The 16,448-nt window shown below is 35.1% G+C and overlaps 1 protein-coding gene across 13 annotated transcripts in view; it reads left to right on the plus strand.

Moving 5' to 3' along the window:
* The window catches only part of NAALADL2 (N-acetylated alpha-linked acidic dipeptidase like 2), a 1,514,274-nt gene that overhangs the window by 225,814 nt on the left and 1,272,012 nt on the right, over positions 1-16,448 (plus strand). For 12 of the 13 annotated variants that reach the window (XM_077161086.1, XM_077161081.1, XM_077161076.1 and 9 more), the window contains one exon: positions 2,861-3,035. The exons of the other annotated variant lie outside the window; for it this stretch is intronic. The gene's annotated coding sequence lies outside the window, so the exon portion shown is untranslated. The remainder of the gene's footprint in view (positions 1-2,860; positions 3,036-16,448) is intronic. 13 annotated transcript variants of the gene reach the window in all.

Genomic DNA, 16,448 nt, shown 5'->3' on the forward strand with positions numbered 1-16,448 from the left:
AAACCAAATTGTTTTTAAATTTGTGCTGACTCTTACTAAAGAATAATATTAAAAAACTCCAAAGGCAATCTTCTTTAGTGAATTAATACCTGATGCTCCACACGCCATAATTCCGAGTTATCGCAGAAATAAATGGGTGTACAGATAAAACCATAATATGGTTTAGGTACAGTTATGTTTATATTTAACAAATTGACCTTCCTTGCTGTGCAGAGAAGATTAAAAAATAGAGAACAGTTTTCTTAGATTCCTGAATTTGAAACCTATACATGCAAAAATTTGATTAATTCATAGTTAGTTACCATGCCCTTAAGATGAGTTATCAAACAAGTGCTAAAAGTTTATCTTCCAAAGACAGTACCAGTGTTTCAGAACAGAGGAAAAAAAAAGTGGTTTGATCACTGACTTAAGCATTTCCTTGCAATTTTTGAGTTTATTCTATTTAACTTTCCTCCGTAATTCCTTAGGGTCTTTGACAACAGCAGTCCTTTAATCTGCATACAATGTTATGAAGAGTGTGGAAGTGAATTCTGTGATCATAATACTGTTGAACTTGTAATTTTATATTGTAGTATATTTCTGATATACTTTTAAGGGAGGATAGACATTAAGATCAGATCCTAAATCCTGGCAGCAGTATATCTTTGGAATTCACTAGGGTAGCCCCTTTCGAGGGGCTGTCCTCACCTATATCGTGGGCTTTTGCAAATATTAAAGAAACCTACACATGCAAAGCCAATGTTCAAATGAGATGTATTTCTTGAGAGGTGGGCAAGAAGCTTAGCAATCCCACCTGGCCCATAGGGTGAAATTCCAGATCACAAGTGACTGATTAGTTCTGTAATTCCGATATTGAAAAGATAGCTTTTAGCATACTGCTATCCATAAGGAAGATGGTGGATGTCTCTCTAATATTTTCAGCATAATATACCATTTGGGACAACTTTTAAGTATAGTATGGTGTGGTGGTTACTTTTTAATTAGCTTTTCCTATAGTGTAAAAGAAAGGTAATATATCTGTAGGGCTTTCTCATTTACAAACCAAGCGCATAATTCCGAAAAATGGATACTATTGTAATTTTTCATTTTGTTGGCTAAAATAAAATATTTTTTAAAACACCATTAAAGCATGGCTTTTATTATTTATCATTTAATGACCTGCCCTGAAATCACTTGTTAGGTATTTATTTAGTAGTTATCTTTCCCTTTTTGAAAAAACATGCTAAAGTTATCTCTTTAATAGGAGTGAAAGAACTCTGGTTCACCTTTTTTTGAGAAAACATGGACTATACATTTTTGCCATCACATGTCATAATGTGAAAATAGATTTTTAGAAAATTTTGTGTTTTAAAATTTCCAGTTAATTTAAAAGGAACTATAATTTATGTATACATTCGAGATATATTTATACTTTAAAAATTATCCTCACTTTTCTGATACTTTCCCTGTTCAGAAGGACAGGAATAGAAGAAAATATCCAAGTGTTTGGATTATGGTTCACTCTCTTTCCTTTTCAGCTTGTATCCCTCTTTGATTTTCTCAACCACTACCTTGGCTTAGAGTTTTACTGATTCAAAATTTAATATTACAGAAGCAAGTCATTTGGGGGAGTGTGGGGGGGGAACACACATGAATGCATTAATCATATCAATAGCGCTGCTTACCAAAGAATTTGTCAAGCGTAAGAACAGAGGTGATTTACGACAGATATGGAGAGGTGTAGCTCATCTCTGGGATTTCCTTACTTTACATACTTTATAACCAGGTCCCTTGGGCTGCAGGTGGAGACTGCCATGGCTCCAGGGACTGGTTATAAAAATTATTGAATGTCTTCATAGTAGAAACTCTTTTGGACCAGTTATTTGATTTCCAGTTTCTCTGGGTAAAGAATCAGTTTAGTACACTTCCTTTTGCCTTCAGAAAAAGGATGGGATCTACGTCTGGCTTTCTCTTATATTCAACACTCCAGAAGTGTTTTTCATCATGGCTTGATATTCTTTTGCATGACAAATACAAAAGCTTTACCTCTAGGGTGCAGTCATAGATCCTTCATGTGTGATTAATGTCTTTTTTGGCTAGACTCTTTCTGTTCCTCTTGATTATACAGCCTTTACTATATCTGATCAAATTGTCTGATTTATTTCATAGTATCAATAAAAGAAGCATGAATATACCAAATAATAGAAAAAATGGTTTAAGAATACTGTCTTTCTAGAAAATTACTCAACTATACAATTCCAGTCTTAAAATTCCCACCGATGTTATAACTATTGGGAATTGAATCATGTCCCCCACAAAAGACATGTTCACGTCCTAATGAGGTGACAGAAGACATGATCAAGTCTTAATCTGCGTTCCTATAAATAGAGCCTTTTGTAATTTAATAGGACCTTTGAAATGCTACTATTAGTTAAGCTGTAGATTCATTTGTAAACTAGATCTTTGAAAATCCCTTTTAGATGAGGCTAAATTGAATCAGGGTGGGTCTTAATTTATAGGTCTGACAGTGGCAAAGTATATTCTTCTCATCAAATTCTTTAGTGCTGACAAATCTTTGCTTGTGATTCTGATTATTATTTGAAAGAAGGAAAAACAAGAAAAAGAACAAAGTGTGTGTATTTGGTATGTTTATTGGAAATGGGATTACTTGATTCTTTTAAAAATTGGGTCAAAGGAAGTAAAAGTAAAATAAACAAGACTTAAATATGTATAATTAAATATGTGTTGTATGGAGTATGAAGAGTTCAAATATCTGCAAATGTTTTACCATATATTTTTTTTAAATGTAAAAAGTCCTGACATAAAGGTAAAGATTCCCAATGCATTTTCTTGTCTTAGCAAATGTTTTCATGACATTCAGGTTATTGGACATGAGGGAAAACTGGCTGTGACATCTGTCAACACCTCGATTTCCATGGCTGACACAGATGGTCTGAGGTGACCCCTGGTCTCCCTCACCACCACATTTGTTTCCCTTCCAAAGTACCTGCTTATTCAAAGTGAATGACCTTCCGAATGTGGACGAGTCAAAAAAGGTATTTGAAAAACTGCATTCTCTTGCTATTATTTCTAGACATGCTCAGAGTATATTCAGAGATATCTAAATCTGTAGAACAGGTATACATACTTTTGCTACGGGTTGATTCCTTTTTCTAGAAGATGTACAGTGAATAAACAGGCTTGACTTTTGGAGCCCACATATTGTAACTGAGAAATCAGGATTTAAGAGATGATTTTGACTGTTGAGTCATTATATAGATTTCCCTTTTTGCTTTCTGGTATTTTTGAGTAGACAGAAGGAGATACCTGAAATCTCTAAATTGTAATCCAGCTGCCTTGATTTCTGATAATAATTGTATGACTTTTCTCTCCTGTCCCTGTGATTGTAAAAACATTGTAATGAACTTTCATTTGATCCCATTTGTCCAGTTTTCTAACTTTAGAGTCTTGTAATCACTAAAGAGCACCCCTAATGTTTATTAATGAAGGGCCTTCAGGCAGCCCAGAACTAACCCATCCCAAGTCCAAAAGTATCTTGATGACTGAGACTGGATTTAACCAAAATAGACCTATCTGACATGCATAGTAGCTTAGACTTTAACCTATTAGTCACCTGTATCTCATTAAAATACTAAAATCATGCCTATCATCATATTAAGACCGTTATTTTCTTACATATGTTCTGTGATTAAGTATGTAATCAATCTGTGCATGCTCAATAATTAGATCACTTCTAATTACATCAGCTGGGGCCACTGTGCTCAATATCCTATACCCATCATTTTATTCTTTAAAACTATCAGAATTACTGCATTTCAGGTAGACAGATTTCCTGGCTGGTAGGCTATCTAATCTTTTGCCACATGCCTAATAAGAAACTTTTCTTCTCTTTGAAATCCTGGTGTCTCAGGAATTGATCATTTGAGCACTTTGGGCAAAGCAATTCACTGCCTTTATCCAGTAACAATATTTGCCTGCTTATTTACTCGCTTTATGACTTTGGTTAAGTCACATTATATTTTCAGCCTTAGTACATTCCACAAAATGTTAATAATATCACAGAGGATTGCTGTAAGAGTAAATACATTCATTAAAGAAGTATTTGGGATACTACCTGCGGTAGACAGCATTCTAGGCATTGGCACTGCAGTGTTGAACAAAAAGATATCAATAAATAATAAACAAATAGTCAATATTTAAAATATAACCTATGTTCTCATGGTGATCACATTCACCTTGGGGAGTTTTTTCCAGGATCATTGCAAGTTTCCATCTTAGTTATGGGTATTGGTGTATTGATTTGAAACCACTGATATTTCTAGAAATGGCTGTGCCATTTTGTAATTAAAATAAACTATTTGAAGTCAATATTTTTTTCTCTTCCAATTGCTTGACATATGTATTTATAGTTTTGGGTGGAGGAGAGTTGGTGTATGTCCATTCTTTCATTCATTTGTTTTGGCAAGCTACTCAGAAAACCTTTAATAAAGTTTTAAATTATGGTTAAAAAATAACTAAACAAATAAACCTATCCAATGTATGCTATGCCCAATGGTGATAATTGTTATGAAGAAAACAGCTAAGAAGGGAAGAGCAATAGAAAATGCCTGTAAAGAGAGTTTATAATATTAAATAAGGTGATCAAGAAAAGTTTTATGAGGGTAATTTTGACCAAAGACCTATAGCAGGTAAGGGAGAGAAACTAGATATCAGGGGAAAGAACTATGACACTAAATGTGACATTTCTACAAAAATCTTAACACAATATTTGGTTCAAAGTACAGTAAGAGTCAAAATGACTCTTAGCAAGTTAATGCTTTAAATAAATTAATCTTGGTGTTATGAAGATAGTTTTAATATGCAATTTATTTCATTTGGATAATAGGAATAACAGACGACTGAGTTGCTACACTTCCCTTTTTTGCCAATGGGAAAGATAATCCAAAGAATGAATCATAGTCTCAAATCTTGTCAAATAGACGACCTACTTGTTTCTGATTTTTTTCCAAAAACTTAAAAATGCATATATATATATATATATTATTCTTTAAAAAATTGGAACAGAAACTATTCTTCAAAAATTAATACACAAACTGATAAAGGATTTTTTTTTTTATTATTGCTAGAAGAGTCTTTTATAACACTTAAAACTTGTTTTTGCTGTATAGAAAGAAAGCTAAAAATAGATGGGCCTAATACGTCAACATTTTTTCTTTTCTTTTTGTTGCATGGGCAGGCGCCGGGAATCCAGCCTGGGTCTCCCGAATCGAGCCTGGGTCTCCCGGGTCTCCGGCATGGCGGGCGAGAACTCTGCCTGCTGAGCCACCGTGATCCGCTCTAAAACTTTGACTTTTATCCATATAGAATTTCATGGAGCATCCAGAGTGATGCATCTTTCCCTTCAATATTAAATCCATCACTTCCAGACAAATAGTGTATGAGGCAATAAATAACAGATCGCTAGAACCAGGAGTAAAGAGTTTCTTTTTAATGTCTTGTGCTTGAACTGTCACTCAGGCAGGAAGCAATAACTGAATACTGCATTACTTTAACAGACTACTTCTTTTGAGAGGCAAATTATTTTGGAATCTGCTGCCTTAACCTCAGAAACGAGGAATTCCTAGTGAAACACTGGAGTTGTGAGGTTTGATGTGCTGTGACTGGCTACTGAATTCTAATGTTTTATCCAACAGAAGAGTTACCTTTGAAACGGAAGGTTGCCATTCAGCATTAAAGGAAGAATCATGCCAAATGTGTGCTTTCTGTGTGGGAGGCAGGGGGATGTATTTTAAAGACTATAGGTTTGGAACTGGAGTGATCTGAATTTGACTTTACTACTCACCAGTTGCACGTGCCTTGATAAGTTACTAATGTTCTGGATTTAGTTTACTTGCCTGTAAAATGCAAATAATAATGCTAATTGAATTGAGTTGCTGAGAGAATTAAGCCGAATAATGTATTTGAAGGTCACGACAATTTTTTTTTTTAGTGCCAACAAATAAATATTCACTACTTATAGATGATTTAAAGATCTTCAAGTTTCAAAATAAATATATAGGTGTTTAGGTTTCTGATTTTTAAGTTAGATATTGCAGTTCCTTTTACTATTACAGAAGGCATCCAGGAAATATCAGATCCCTTTCATGTTTTTTCTCTTTAACTTTTTTTTTAATTGTAGTGTGTGATCCCAGAAGATCATACTCATATTTGAAGCCATATTTTAAGCTTCCATCTACACAAATCTTTCATATCATATAGTTGTCCAGATTGAAAAATCATGTGGTTAATATGAGAGTAGATTTGTAGATCAATACTCTCCTGCCTCTTAATAGCATCAGTTGATACAATGTGGACCTATTTGAGTGCTGGCATTTTTATAAATACTTCTACCGAATTGAATAATTAACCTCAATGTATAAAAATTCTACTACTGAGTATGTGCTGCTCTCACATATACTTGTATTTAATTTTATTCATGTTTTACTTGTGGGTTTTAGTTATAATACTTTCCCTTTCTAGCAGTGTTTATTACTTTGGATTGTAAGATAGCAGGCTTAGTTGGAACAATGGACAGAAAATGAAATGTTATTGTGCATTGTCACTTTTTAATTTATTTATTGTGGGTAGATACATTTTTAAATGTGATTGAAATTTATTTTTTCACTTTTTAATCTTTTAAAAAATATTTTTATTAAAAAAATCTTCACACACATACATTCCATATATGGGGTACAATCAAAGGCTCACAATATCATCACATAGTTGTTTATTCATCACTATGATCATTTTTAGAGAATCTGCATCACTCAAGAAAAAGACATAAAAAAGAAAAAAACTCATACATCCCGTATCCTTTACCCTTCCCTCTCACTGACCACTAGTATTTCCATCTACCCAATTTATTTTACCCCTTATTCCCCCATTATTTATTTATTTATTTTTATCTTTTTTACTCATCTGTCCATACCCTGGATAAAAGGAGCATCAGACACAAAGTTTTCACACTCACACAATCACATTGTAAAAGCTATATCATTATATAATCGTCTTTAAAAATCAGGGCTGCTGGAACACAGCTCAAGTACTTCAGGTATTTCCCTCCAGCCACTCCAATATACCATAAACTAAAAACGGATATCTATATAATGCATAAGAATAACCTCCAGGACAACCTCTCAGCTCTGTTTGAAATCTCTCAGTCACTGAAACTTTATTTTGTCACATTTCTCTCTTCCCTCTTTTGGTCAGGAAGGCTTTCTTAATCCCTTGATGCCAGGTCCTGGCTCATTTTGAGAATTCTGTTCCACACTGCCAGGGAGATTAACACCCCTGGGAATCACGGCCCACATTGTGGGAAGGGCAGTGAGTTCACCTGCTGAGTTGGCTTAGAGAGAGAGGCCACATCTGAGAAACAAAAGAGGTTCTCTGGGGATGACTCGTAGGCATAATTATCAGTACATTTAGCCTCTCCATTGCAAGAATAAGTTTCATAGGGACAAACCCCAAGATCAAGGGCTCAGCCTATTGATTTGGTTATCCCTACTCCTTGGGAGGATATCAGGAATTCTCCAAATGGAGAAATTGAATATTTCCTCCTTTCTCCCCAGTCCCCCAAGGGGACTTGGCAAATACTTCTTTATTCACTGCCAAATTCCTCTGGGATATATTGGGACATCACAATAACCTGGACAAACCAACAAGATCTCACAAGATTCCAAGTACTTACAGTGTTCAACTAAACTGACCATGCAAGTTAAATTAAGTAATGCACTACCCAAAATATAAATTTTGCACCAAATAAATATCTCTCCTTTTGGTCTCACACAGAAGTTGAAGTTTTAAAATATGGACAATATCATCCTTTACCCTGTATTCTGATTTACCGTAGTCCTCTCCAGATCAGCTCCATTCATATCTCTATTCAAAGTCTGATCCCTTTTTCAACTCTGTAAGCAGTTCCTGTAAGGAGTACCGCTGATTTTCATAGTTTCAAACTCTAACTCTGAGTTTCAGATATCACATAAATACCCAAAGTTTCTTGGAACAACCACGCTATATACAAACAGCTCAGAATTTGGGAATCACAGTTAACTCCTGAATATATGTGGCTACTGTTAGAGCTTACAACCTAGTATCCTTACAATAGACCCCAGCCCAATACCCCATGTTCTCAACTTCAGTTCCCCAAGTTTGTATATTATAATTAGTTCATATGATTGAGGCATGATAATATTTGCCTTTTTATTCTTGACATTTCTTTCAACATACTCTCCTTAATATTCATACATCTAGTTACATGCCACACAACTTCATTCTTTCTTGTAGCCACACAGTAGTCCATTGTATATATACACCACAGTTCCCTTCCATTCCGCATGCGTTGTACCCTTAGGCCACCTCCATCTATTGTGAATCATGAACACTGCCACCATCAACACCATTTGTATCCCTGCACTCAGTTCCTCCAGGTATATGCTGAGCAATGGGGTTTCAGGATCATATGGCAACCCCACCCTTAGCCTCCTGTGGAGCCACCACACTGTCCTCCAATGGGCTACAACTTCTCAGCTTCCCTATTAACAATGAATAGGCACATCTCTTTCTTCATTTTTTAGTTTTTATTAAAATAAATTTGCCTTTTTTCTTGACATGACAGGAACTTTAACTTGATTTAATGTAATTTATAGTAGCATTTCAAGTTATTACAGAAGCACACACAGTGTTATTCTTTTTTTTTACTTGAAATTTTAACCACTTTCCAACTTTTTGATTAGCATGATTTTACAAAGTCAAACTGTATTTAGCTTTCTCTATGATCAGCTTTTGATATTTTAAACAATATTTACACAAGTATGGCCTCGCCTCAAATTGTTTTATCATGCATAGTCCCCAAATATCATTAATCTTTTGACATGTAAAACTTTGAAGATTTCTGTCTTGATTCTTTTATGCAAAATGATCTTCTAATTCTAAGTCCAGTGAACGTGTCATGCCATAATAGTGAGTCTTCACTTTGAACATCAGGTGGCATCATGGTGTCACCTGGAGATTGGACTATACTGATACTCTGTCATAAACCTAAACTCTTACTTTCAGAATGCTTAATAGTTATCTGAATTATAAGTTTAAAAGGCAAGGATCATATTTATTTCCTTTCTGTAGCTTTATTTTTTCAGGCCACTAGCCATTAAGTAGGGTTATGTGAAATTAAGAAGATTATTTGAAACACTGTTACATTTTTAAAGTTCACGTTGCCACTGTTTACCAACGGACACCATATTCCTTATTTTTCTTTAGAAGATGCCTGTTGGTGGAATGTCATATGGAGTGTGGCATTATTTGTTCACAGTTAGAGCAAACTAGATAATATCTTTATAATTCTATTGTCCTAAGTTTCAGTGACATAATGGCCCCAAATTCAAATCATTCCTTTTTACTTTTTATAATATTCATACAATGACTAAAAAACAACCAGTGAAATGCTACATGCTAGGGTCAGTTGTTTTTCATTTTGAAGACATTTTGTTTTTATATAACAAAACTAACCTGAGAAAAGTTACCAAGTTATAAGAAAAAATACAACAGCAAGAAAACCAGTTTTCTTAACCTAAATAGTCAGAAAGGTGCATAAAATATGTTCATTGAAGAATATTTTTATTAGGGAAAACATAAAAGAGAGTGCTTAGTTCTTAAAGAATTTACAGCATTTCCATATGTTGAACATTACACAACTTTTAAGAAAAGTTTATAAGATTAGTTCATGGCAGCAGAAATGTTTATAATGTAAAATTATATTGAAAAATGCAAAACTGTGTCCTCACTTTGATCCCTATTTTGATTTATAGAAATAAATGCATGGACACATACACATACATACATATATATGTATATATTCTAAGACATCATAAAACCACATTTACCTGATTTCATCTGCTAAAACTATTTCGATTATTTCCAAATTATGTTTTGTTGCAAGCTGCCTTATATCAATTTCCACATATTACTAATGTTTTCAACAGGTGAATGTTTGAAAATTTTTATTTTGGTGAGTCTTTTATGAGCAACATGTCAGTGATAATCAAAATGGGTATGATATTCTTAAATTACTAAATATTCAATGTGATCAAATTTATTTATTTAAAATATAGACATAAACATCAGTGAGGTACATTAATAGTTGTGTTTTCAAATAAAATCATAGTAACTAGATGATGCTTGAATTTCAGACCTTCAAACAGGCTGCCTTTATTACTGTGGAGATGAAATCTAAGTAAAAAAATATTTACTTCATTTTTCTTATTAAAATGCACAATATGAGCATATTGCATTATTTTAAACACAATGGCAAAGTTTCATTCAGCATGGCCTTCATTCAGTAGGTAATTATGGAGTACCTAGTTTATATCAGGCTCTTTGCTAAGCTGTGGAGATAATAAAAAAGAATAATAAATGTTTGTTGTTAAAAAAGAAAATTTTGTGAGGAGCAGTGATTATAATACAGTGTTTTATTATTATTAACATAATAGTAGTATATTTAGGGAGCTGTGGGACAAAGGACCCTACCTCTGGCTGGGGTTGTCAAGCTAAGCTAAATAGAATGATTCATGAAAACCAAGGCTGGAAATATGAGTTGATGGAGAAGAGTGCATTTTCCACACAGAAAATGGGAGCAGAAATGTAACTATGGTTCTAAGAGAAGTTACACAAGATAGAGCAGGCTTTTTAAGAAAACTGATATTATCTCTCTTCTAATCTTAGAATTAGAAGATCATTCTGCATAAAAGAATCAAGAGAGAAATCTTCAAAGTTTTACATGTCAAAAGATTAATGATATTTGGGGACTATGCATGTCCCCAAATAATCAATATCAGTGGGAATAATCAATGTGCATTATTCAAAGTTGTCCAGGAAAAAAGCAGAACTGACAGGATATATATCTCTATATCTACATCCATCTATCTATCTATCTATCTATCTATCTATCTATCTATCTATCTATCTATCTATCTATCATCTATCTATATAATAGAGAGAGAGAGATTTATTACAGAAATTGGCTCACATGACAATGGGGATTGGCAAGTCCAAATTCTGTAGGGCTGGATGCAAAATGGGAATTTTGACAAAGGTGATTCTGCAGTCTGGCTTGTCTGAATACTGTAGGGCAGGCTGTAAGCTGGAAATTTTGACAAAGGTGAAGTTGTATTCCCCAGGAGAAACTGGCTGGCTGAAGAGGCAGAGATTCTTTCTGACTGCTGAAATCCTCAGTTCTGCTTTAAGACCTCTAACTGATTGGGTCAGGAGAGTCCCCTCATTGCTGAAGACAATCTCCTTTGTTGGCAGTAGATGCAATCAGCCCTAGATATGATATATCAGGGGCTAGTGGGGGCTGGGGTGAGGATCTGCCTGTTTCCATGCTGAGGTCTCACACAGCCTTTAGCTTTCCTAGCCAGGGCCAGGCCTTTAGGTGTGCACATGCTGTGTTTACTAATGGGTCTGACATTGTAAAGAAATGAAGAGAAAAGACAATGACTGGGTCTGACATTGCTTGCTACTAGCAGGAGACTAAAGGCATAGGAGTTATTCAGTATATAGAGAAAGATATTCAGCCCTTGAAGGCATGGAGCCTGCTTTTGAATTCTGCCTCTGCAAAGAAAAAACAAATCACCTAAGGAATTTCTCTTAAAAATGCATGCTCCATTACACCCACAATCTAGATCCCTAAATCAGAATCACCTGCAAAGTGTTTAGAACAAGCTCTTTATTTTTCCTCCTCTTCTTCCACAGCTTAAGAACCATTGTCAGAGATATTTTATTGTCTGGATATTTGTTTTAATAAAAAAAATAAATTGTATTGTGTGATTCTGGGATAAATATTTTAATATCTTAAAAAAACATACTGTTAAGAAAGAAAAGGTTAGCTAATGATATTATTCCCTCATGCAACATTTATACTGTGCTACTTATAATGCTAAGCATTGTTTTCAGCCCAAGGAATAAGTAGAGTATCTGATGTCATGGAACTCAGTCTAGTGGCAATGGGATGGCTGAGTTCATATTGTTGTATAGAGACAATACAGAAGTAAAAAAAATAGATGAATGAGATAATAGTAGATACAGAAGTGACTTCAATTAGGGAAAACAGAATGGCCTGAAAATTTTTACTTTGTAATATTAAAATGTTACACACTGATTTAGTTTCCTTGCTAAATCCAATTTTTGGAAATACAGATATTAGGTATGTATAATCAAAATAAGATGTCAGGAAGGTTTCCAGGAAGTAAGTTGATTAGGGCGTTGCATGACTCATTCTCTCCCAGAAAACAGTGAGGGGCAGGCAGAAACTGTCTAGAACAATGGTTCTAGGGCTCCAGAGATCAGGTGGAGTACTAGATAGCACCCAGGAAAGTACAGGATGGCGAGATGGAGAAACAGCAGTGAGAGATTGTAAGTAGCTGCCTTAGCCCCAGCTCTGGCACCTGCCCCTCACTCTCAGGACCAAACATCTTCAGGTTGTTCAGTCCCTATCTGGTAGCCAGTTACAGACTGAGAGGGCTGTGGAAATCCATTTTCCCAAGAATAGGACATGGCATGGTCCAGCACTGTTTCAGCTTTTGGCCACAAAATTTAGACTGCTGGGTTTGGCACTTCCAACATGTCTGGTGAGGTGATGCTATGCCATTGTCTGGAATTGGCAGAGAGCTAAGAATAGCCTGCCTGCTAAAGGCTGAAGGGAATAGGTTGCCAAAGAGTGCCATCTACTGGGAAGGTCAGGAAAGTGCACTGTTGGGAGACAGAATCAAAGGATATTTAGGGTTTTACCTCACCCTCTCCATGGGGCACCATGGAATTGGTATGCACTGACTTACCAATTAGGTAGGATCCTGGCCCTATTTTGCTTGGGTAATACTTTCAAAACGTGTCAAAACAGAGCGTTAACACAAAGTCAATCACAAACAAAATATTAGACAAGAGAGAATGCAACCTTCAGAATAAACTCATCATGATAATCTGATGCCCAGACATCAGGCAACTTTATAAGCCATACTAAGAAACAGGAATTTATGGAAGACTCAGTAGCAAAGTACAAATTTGGAGGCGATACAGAATTTGAAACAACTAATCAAAGATATTGAAGCAAATCTTCCAAATTGACTCAAAGAGATGGTGAAAGGGATAAAGATATTAAGAAGAAACTAGGTGAGCATAAAGAAGAATTTGAAAGCATGGAAAGAAAAATGACAGATCTTATGGAAATGAAAGTCACAATGATGAAATTAAAAACATACTAGAGGGTGGACTGCGGTGGCTTAGCAGGCAGAGTTCATGCCTGCAATGCTGGAGACCTGGGTTTGATTCCTGGTGCCTACCCACGTAAAAAAAAAAAAATATATATATATATATATATATATATATATATATACTAGAGGCATACAACAGCAGATTTGAAAATGCAGAAGAAAAGTTCAATGAGCTAGAAGAAAGAATATCTGAATTTGAACAGACCAAAAAAAAATATATATATATATATGGGGAAAAGAATGAAAAAAAATTGAGTAGGGTCTCATGGAAATGACTAACAATACGAAGTGCACAAACATATGTATTATGAGTGCCCCAAAAGGAGAAAAGAAGAAAAGAGTAAGAAAGAATATTTGAGGTAATGATCATTGAAATTTTGCCTGTTCTTAGAAAAACATAGATATGTCCGAAAGCACAGCATATTCCAAATCAAATAAATCCAAACAGACCTACTCCAGGACACACATTAATCAGAATATCAAATGCCAAAGATACAGAACCTTAAAAGCAACAAGAGAAAAATTCATCACATAAAAAGGAGACCCATTAAGGTTAAGTGCTTATTTCTCATCAGAAACCATGGAGGTGAGAAGGCAATTGCATGATAAATTTAGGATAATGAAAGACAAAAACTGCCAGCCAAGAAACTAAGAAACCTCTGTCTGGAAAAACTGTCCTTCAGGAATGTAGGTGAGTTTAAGATATTCAGAAACTGAGAGAATCCATTAACAAGAGACCTGCCATATGATAAACATGAAAGAGAGTCCTGCAGGCTGAAAGGAAAAGACAGGAGAGAGAGGCTTGGAGGAGAATGTAGAAACGAAGGTTATCCGTAAAGATGAGAAAAAAGGTAAAAAGATGAAAATAGGATATGATATGAAAGCCAAAGTATAAAATGGTTGAAGTGTGTACTGCCATTATGTAAAAACATTGACTGTTAATGGATTAAAATTCCCAATGAAAAAGCACCAACTGGCAGAATGGATATAATATCTACAGGAGACTGACCTCAGATCCAAGGATACAAATTAGTTGAAGGTGAAAGGCTGCAAGAAGATATTCCAAAGAAACCTTACACAAAAACAAAACAAAACAAAAGCTTAGGTAGCTAAAGTAATATCAGACAAAATACCTGTGTTAGTTAGATTCAGTTGTCAACTTGGCCAGGTGAGCATACCTAGTCTTGTTGCTGCAGACATAAGCCAACGGTATGTGAACCTCATCTGTTGCCAATTACATCTGCAGTCAGCTAGGAGGCGTGTCTGCTGCAATGAGTGATGTTTGACTTAATTGGCTAGTGCTTAAATGAGAGATTGCAACGTAGCACTGCTAAGCAGCTTGGCATTCCTCATCTCAGCACTTGCAGCTCAGCCCAGGCCCTTGGAGATGGAGAAAGAAATTACCCTGGGGAAAGTTGTTGGAACCCAGGGGCCTGAAGAGAAGACCAGCAGAGACCATCCTGTGCCTTCCACGTAAGAAAGAACCTCAGTGGAAAGTTAGCTGCCTTTCCTCTGAAGAACCAACAAAATAAATCCCCTTTTATTAAAAGCCAATCCGTCTCTGGTGTGTTGCATTCCGGCAGCTAGCAAACTAGAACAATACCTTTTCAATGTAAATTGTTATAAGAAACAAAGAAAGACATTATGTTTTGTGAGAAAAGCAAACTGCCAAGAAGAAATATCATCATAAATACTTCTGCATCCAATGGGGTTGCTCCAAAATATATCAGGCAGACACTGGCTAAACTGAAGAGAGAAATAGCCATCTCTAGAATAATAGTTGAAGATTTCAGTACACCACTTGCATCAATAGATAGGGCATCAAGAAAGAGGATCAATAAGGAAAAAGATAATTTGAACAACATGATAAATGAACTAGACCTAACAGACATATACAGAATAGTGCACCCCCAAACAGCAGGATATACATTCTTGTCAAGTGCTTATGGATCATTCTCCAGGATAGGCACACATGTTGGGTCACAAAATAGGTCCTAATAAATTTCAAAGATTGAAATTACAGAAAGCTCTTTCTCTGACCATAGTGGAATGAAGCTAGAAGTCAATAACAGGTAGAGGACTGGAAAATTCACAAATTTATTGAGTTTATACAACACACTTTTGAACAATCAGTGGGTCAAAGAAAATGTTGTAAGAGAGAACTAAGTATCTCATGATGGATGAAAATGAAAACACAAAGTATTGGGTTGCATCAAGAGAGGTGCTGATAGGGAAATTTGTTGCCCTAAATGCCTATATTAAAAAGGAAGAATATGCTAATATCAGAGACCTAAATACACAGCAAACTAATCCAAAGTAAGCGAAAAAAAGAAATAACAAAGATTAGAGCAGAAATAAATTATATTAAGAGTAAAAAATAATAATAATAAAGAGAATCAACAAGACCAAAAGTTGGTTTATTGAGAACATCAACAAAATTGACAAACTCTTAGCTAGACTGACAAAGAAAACAGAAAGAAGCTACAAATAAATAAAATCAGAAATAAGAGAGAGGACATTACTATTGACCCCATCAAAATAAACAGGATCATAAGAGGATACTATGAACAACTGTACACCAACAAACTAGACGACTTCGGTAACCATGACAATTTTCTAGTAACACACAAACAAACACTGACTCCACAAGAAACAGAATACCTCAACAAACCAATCACAAGTAAAGATTGAAGCAGTCATTTAAAACCTCACAACAAAGAAAAGTCTAGGATCAGATGACTTCACAGGTGAATTCCGCCAATCATTCCAAGAATAATTAATACCCATCCAGCTCAAAGTCTACCAAAAATTTTAAGGGGAGGAAAGATTACGTTTCTCCTTCTATGAAACCAGCATCACCCTAATACCAAAGCCAGATAAAGATACTACAACAACAGAAAATTATAGACCAGTTTCTCTAATGAATATGGATGCAAAAATCCTTAACAAAATGCTTGCTAATCAAGTCCAGAAGCACATTAAAATATTTAAACACAATGATCGAGTGAGTTTTATCCCAGGTATGCAAGGATGATTCAACACAAGAAAATTAATTAATGGATAATAATAACTGCAATAACAAATCAAAGGGGAAAAGCCACAGAATCAACTTGATTGACTTAGAAAAGGCATTTGATAAAATCCACC

Source organism: Tamandua tetradactyla, chromosome 5, assembly GCF_023851605.1.
Source record: "Tamandua tetradactyla isolate mTamTet1 chromosome 5, mTamTet1.pri, whole genome shotgun sequence".
Lineage (NCBI taxonomy): Eukaryota > Metazoa > Chordata > Mammalia > Pilosa > Myrmecophagidae > Tamandua > Tamandua tetradactyla.